A 7,270-nucleotide genomic window follows, 5' to 3' on the forward strand; every position below is an offset into this window, starting at 1 on the left:
GTCTTGGGCCCACTTGGGCCCGGTTCACTTATTTTAGTCCGTTGGCCCAATTTTAGGCCAAAATCTTTAAGGTTAGAGTTTTAAATCGCATTTTAAATATTTCTACCTGTCCTAATTATAAATCCTAATTTCTTAGCCTTATTTACTTATAATCAATTTTTTCCAGCTGCAGTACCAGACAGATCTCAGCCGGTACTGTCGGTCAAAATTCCAATGCGCATTTTTATGCAGAAAACTATGTTTTCCGACTCAGAAAAATTTACTGATTTCAAATATCATATTTAAATTATCAAATTCCGATTGTTAAATTTCCTAACCATATCCGTTCCTATTTAATTTATTATTTACTTAATTACGATTCGACCGGGTTTTAAATTCAACCCCGCTAACAGAAATTTTCGCCCTCAAAAATTTCATCTGCCACCACGAGTACGTGAGCGTAGTCTGCTTTTATATCCAACGCATAGTAGTTCCAAAGTCTTTTTACTCTGCGCACTTCCGTTGCCGCACTCTGATTTCTCTATCTCTGAGGGTCTCGATCATTCGTCCGGCGCCGACCAACAGCCTCGTTTGTCACTTTCGTCATCTCACCAACTCACATCTTATTAAATCTTAAATCATGTCATCAATAATATCACTATCATCATTAATCATAGTCATCATCCCATATCACTATAATCAACCAAAAATCATCACCATACCTTAATCATACTCCATCAATATCCTCTCTCTCTGTCAAGCCAATTACCACTAATCACAGCTCAACTCCAAGTATAACCTCCAGACTTACTTTCTTATTCCCAAACCCTCGAATTTCTATATAATTTGTTGTTTTAAAGTCTTTGACTAATTAATCAAAACTCTCTTCATTTCTATAAGTCAAATGAGTTTGAAATAACAAATTAACAAAATCATAAAAATCCGATTTTCTTTAATAATTTATAAAAGCATTCGAAACACATCTCTTTTGTTAAAGTTACTCAAATCAAAAATCATTTTCAAACACATCTCTTTTGTTAAAGTTACTCAAATAAAAAATTATTTTCAAAATCATAACCAACACTCTTTCAAATTCTTGGGAAATTTCGACAGCACCTTCCCTAAAAACTGGAGTTTACCACCCGTCACGGGTTCCCTCAAACCAAACTCAGTACAACATTAGCATTTTAATTTAATGGTTTTCAAATTCGTCTTTCAAAACCAATCATTATAAATCTCAATCTAAATCCAAGGCCACCATGACCAAATATCATAGTACTCACCTCTCAAACACGACGACTTGCACTCACTCATCATCTCAATCCAATTACGTATCAACGATCATTTTCTCATCTATTTCAGAACCATCAAAGTTCATAGCCACAATTTATCCCAATTATCTAGAATCATTATCTGCATTAGTTCACTAACCTTTTAAGTACTCAAAGCATAAAACATTTCTAATCATACCTTACTATTCCTTATTATTACCATACTATGCTAACGCTTCAGCAAGCTTCCGCTGCGCCACTCTGATTTCTCGTCTAGTATTAGTCCTATCACTTATTTTCTCAAGTACTAGACCACAACCTAGCATGACTGACATTCACTAGATTTCTATCTATGATTGCCAAAACCAAATACCAACTTAATCGTAATTTTAACACGTTACCGATCTTTCACTTACCCCTTCCCATACTGTCAGATCTAGCGGTATCCCCCATCGTCGTAGTAAACACATGACCTGGTTGTTGGCCCTTGACAGTATTCCGGTTGACCTTCTCAGAACAGTTCCAGGACATGTGTCCAACTCCTCCACAACTATAGTAAAGTTCCAATCCAGCTCGATACGGAGCTCGCAGATGGTAGCTTCCACATCGCCTACAAGTCATTTCATTCTGAGGTTGCTTTCCATACCTCCTCCCTTGGTAATTGTTGTTGTTGTTCCTTCAGGAATTGTCTCAAAAAATCTCTCGTATAGGGATTTGGTCTCGTCTTCAATCGCCCCTCAAACGATGAGCAACTAAAGGTTGAATATGCTCTATTCTCTTTTCTCGTAGTTCACTATCACTGGGTTTCGAACAATAACTCCGTACAGTTCTCAACACTTCCAATCCCTTAGATATAATCCAACTCGCTTCTGCTGTGTCACTCTTATTCTTAACTTTCAAGAGCCTAGCTACTCCTCTAAGTTAACTAAATATCGCTCTGTCTCACCAACTAATGGTCCTCGACTAATCGTCGACTTGGACTTTATGATTATCAACACTTGTCATGCATCACGAACGAACATTACATATTAATGATATGCAGAAAAGTTAGAAATTCAACTGCTAGTTTACAATTACCTTGGGTATGAGAATCGAATTCGGTTACATCCCGGCCTTCTCTGTAGGGACAATTCCAGGACATATGCCCTGATCTTCCACACTTGTAGCATACGCCTAGTCCGGCCCTGCACGATCTGTTTGGATGATACTTCTTGCATCTCGGGTACCTCAAATCTTCTGGTTGAGTACTAGTCTGCCCATCTAAATTCGGCCCTTGACGGTTGTCATTTCTACGGTCGTTGTTCTGGCGTTGAGAACGTAAAATAGCAAAACGACCCCCCTTGAAACTTTAGCTCCTAGGTGTAATCTTCGTCTTCTTTCCTTCTTTCCTTGTGAAAGATTCCCGACAGTCACTCCTTGCCACCACAGTCCTTCTCGAGCTTTCTCCCGTTGCTTGACCCGTGTTAACTAACTCCGGATAACTCACTATTCCCACGAGTACCACTGCACTCGGGACATCATTTCTGCTTTCATTTCCATCACCACTATTGTTGCCAACTCTATCTTGTTGTTCCATCCTACCCCTCGCTCGGCTAGTCACAGTAGCCACAGCGCCAATGGCAGCAATAGCACTCGCCATCGCGATCACGAAATCGTTCAAGGTATCTACCGGTATGGTTACATCGTTAGCTCTCCGTTCTCGACCCTGATTACTCCCATGACGGTGTCCACGAGGCACCATTTGGTTCCTGTTCACACCAAACGAGTGATATCAAGGTGATCAGACTCAATATCTCAAGTCAAGTACTTCAAATTACCAAAGGTACACTCATGGACTTCATGTTAGACGTATCGGTTAGATACCCTAACTAGCACAGGCACAGACTCAGAGTATGCATTGAAGCATAAGCAGTTCCATCCCTCAAGCTCACGAGGACGAACTGCTCTGATACTATAATGTAACACCCTAATAATCAAATCCTTATGCTCGAGTCATAAGTCAATGATATTACTGTGGTACGACTCTCAGATAGATTTTTAATATATAATTATAAGTACAAGTAGAACAAGTAGCACATAATCAGGTAACATAGCATATATGATATAGCAATCCAAAACAAATAGGCAAACCCAAACAATTCAAACATATGCGAGTGATGTATGCCTGCCCTATGCCTGATGAGTCTCATCTGTCGGTTATAAAGCCAACCCGACAAGTCCTGGTAGCTAACCATTGGACTGTCCCTCTGTCGTGCATCCCCAACTCGAGTCACTCTCAATCATAAACATGATCATAATAATAATTATACAACACCCACACTGGTGTTTATCCATACAACACCCACATTGGTGTTTATCCACGGGGGCAATGTCATCCGAAACTTTCACAGTGTCCGGCCACACTTACGACATAGGGTCAGTAGAGTATCGAGTCTCAACCTAAAGCACGTGGTGGCTAGTCACTACTTTCATCCAGGGAAACTCGTATCTCAGATAATCATTTCACATTCATTCATAACATTCCATAATTATTCATCATGACCATATCGTCATTTATACATCACATGATTACATATTTTATACATCACTCATCATAACCCGGGGCAAGTGGGGGCAAAACCACAACCCTTGCGTCCACCCGGGAAGCCTCTATACTAACCAATCTATAGCAAGTGGGGCATAATCACAACCCTTACATCTAACCAAGAGGTACGTTCTCATATGCCCAGGAAGAACCAATGAGGGGATCCTAACCTCCCACCATCTCGCTGGGGGCGATTTTACAATACTAGGAGGAACAAGAAAGGGGATCCTCACCTTTCTTCATCTCTTTGCTGTCACACTTTCGAGAAAGAGAGCTCAAGATAAAGCAATTATTTAAAGCCATATTTTCATTTTCAGCCATAAATCAATATTTATCATAGCCATCCGGGTCATGACATAACCCATAACCAGCCAATAATCATGATCAAATACAGCCCTTTGGCTCATGGCATACACCACACTTCAATCATCACCCTCAACAGCTCATACAGTCATCATTAATCATAATTCATCATTAATTCTCCCCTTACTTCGTCCAAAAGTTATCACATCTCCTAGCCTCTTTCAATCGCTAAGCATACTATAAGTATTTATGACATAAAGGGTGAGAATGGAGACTTAGAAGTCTGAAATTCGGCTTTGAAAACTCAAAATCAGCTTTGGGGTGAAAACGGGGTCACGCGTGCGCGTTGCCCATGCGCACGCGTGGAAAGCAGAAAAGTTATAATGACGCGTGCGCGTTGTCCGTGCGCACGCATGGGAAGCAGAAAGGTAGCGCGACGCGTGCGCGTCAGTGACACGTACGCGTGGGTAGGTTTTGTGCTCCTTGCACAAAACCAGCACAATACCAGCGCAACTCTCTGGAATTTCTACCGAGCAATTGCATCAATACATCAACGCGTACGCATCAACCAGGCGCACGCGAGAGGGTAAAAATCATGAGTGACGGGTGCGTGTCGGCCATGCGAGTGCGTCGAGGTACGTTTTACCAAAAATCTTACAAAGTTAAAAAGCTACAGATTTACATTTTCAACCCCAAACTTCCAACACACATAACTTCTTCTACAAAATTCCTTTTTCAACCATTTCTAAACCGTTGAAAATATCGTTGAATAAACTTTCATAAAAATCCAATTTTGAAGAATTCCAAACTCCGTGGACTGAGTTACGGACCGCCGAAATTAGTCAAAAATCAGTTTTTACCTAAAAATAGAAGTCACCAATTTTTCCAATGTTCACAAGATAAATTCATTTCCACTCATCTAAATTACCACAACCCAACCACATTCATATAATTACACTCAACCGAAACCAAACATACCCTATCTACACAATTTCACCCAAAACTATCAAATTCCACACCTCAATTTCTCAAACCTTATTATTCAATAATCAAACCAATCATTCACACATTCAATATCATAAGAGTACTTCTCACAGTACTTACTTGAATCGTGTTAGCTAAGTTAGTCATCGCCGTCATAAGTTTAGCGTGATTATCTGTCGACGGGTTACCCTCATAATCTCTCTGCATAGGTGACCGACCTTGTTCGCGAGTAGAGATTAGGGTTCCTGTCTACACCAAACAGTCGATATCAAGGTGATCAGTTTCAATATCAAAAGTCTAGTGCTTCAATTATCCCAAACAGGCGCTCACAAACAAGCATGCTATGAAATATCAAGTAGATAACCTAATAGCATCAAAGAAAAAGACACACAGAGTATGCAATGAATTACAATCGGTCCATCCCTCAGACTCATGAGGACGAATCGCTCTGATACCTTTAAATGTAACACCCTAACTAGCCTAAGCTTTACCTCGCGTCGTAAAGCAAAGGTTAATTAGTGATTACGACAGTTCTAAACTCATACATATAATATATAGAAAGAATTAATATTATCTAGAAGACCGATGAAAGATATAGCTCAAAAACAGGATTTGAAAAGCGCAAAACATACTAACAAAGCTACTAACTTAAAGCACAAGATATAGATGTAATATAACAAAAAGTAATAGTATAATATCATAAGAATCTAGCCACGGCTCGCGGAGTTTAAGCCGGCTAGCCATATTCAGACATACAGAACCAGACCGTAAAATCAGCTTATACAAGTTTTTCTCTCTCAAATACAAGCCTCTAGGCAAAGAAAAATACAAAAGTATGAGATATATAACAAAATAAATCGAAAAGACTACAGGAGTAACAGGATCCTCCGCTTCTGTCACCATCCAAACAACTCACCGAGGTGGATTGCGACCTACATCTGAAAAATACAACAGAAATATGGTATGAGAATCGGAGGTTCTCAGTATGGTAATAGTGCCCAGTGATGAAGGATATAAGACCCCGGGACACCAAAGGCAATACTAGACTTCATATCCATCACAAGATTCATCTTAGATATACTAAAACAATAAGGCATAATTATATAAATCTTAACATAAATAAACAGGGTACTCTATCTTAGGGGATTTCTATTCTAACCAAACACTGATGTCCCACAGCCTTCACTAACCTATCCTCCATGCGATCCCATCGCCACTGCCTTTCGAACCTCCTCAATCCCAATAGAAATCACAATTAATTACAATACAAGTAAAACACAAATAGAAGCATATAAGGCAAGTAATTCAAGTAAGCAAATAGGCATGTTATTCAATTAGGCATACAATTACAAGTTGGCAAAGCAAACAAACAGATAGAAAATGCACATGATGAATGCCTGTACTATTGACTGTGATATCACATTGTCGGTTCAATTGCCAACCCGACACATCTCCATGGAGATGTCGCCCTTCGAAATCATAATTGGGAACCCCCGAGATATTGTGCTCGGAACACCGTCCAGGGTTTTGTGCCTGCACACTCTAGTGATCCGAAGGGATGCGAGCGAGATACTCTTGCCACAGACCTCACATCTCAACATAAGCGGGGTTAACCACCGTCCTTATGCCGCTGCTACTACCTCGACAGGCGGGATTAACCACCATCCCTGTCGGACGCATAACTTCTCATAATCTTAATATCCATACCTCGATAGGTGGGATTAACTACCGTCCCAGCCAGGCGCATAGTATCTCGTAATCTCAGTATAAATCAGTACTTCAGTGGTTTTCAGAAAACCTTTTCAGTATAACATGGATCCATCATCTCATTCAGAGTCCTCGACTCATCTCAACCACTTCCATTTCATATTTCAGTTCCAAACTCAACAGTCCCTCAGTTCTCATTTCACATACCAGTCTACCTTCATACGCCATCAACCCATCCTCAGTGCACCAGAAACCTAAGCCTCTGTTTTCTAACTTTTCAAAATAATATCAACTAAATCTCTTAGGTTCTTTCCCATGTTTTAAATGCCCAAAACTAGGCCCAAGAGTCTTAAAATAGTGTCACAAAAGCTTACAATCTTGTTGGGAAGGTAAAATAGTTGAAAACATATGTTACCAATCAACCATTATCAACAACCACATA

The sequence above is a fragment of the Arachis ipaensis genome, chromosome B06 (genome assembly GCF_000816755.2).
Source record: "Arachis ipaensis cultivar K30076 chromosome B06, Araip1.1, whole genome shotgun sequence".
NCBI classification, from domain to species: Eukaryota; Viridiplantae; Streptophyta; class Magnoliopsida; order Fabales; family Fabaceae; genus Arachis; species Arachis ipaensis.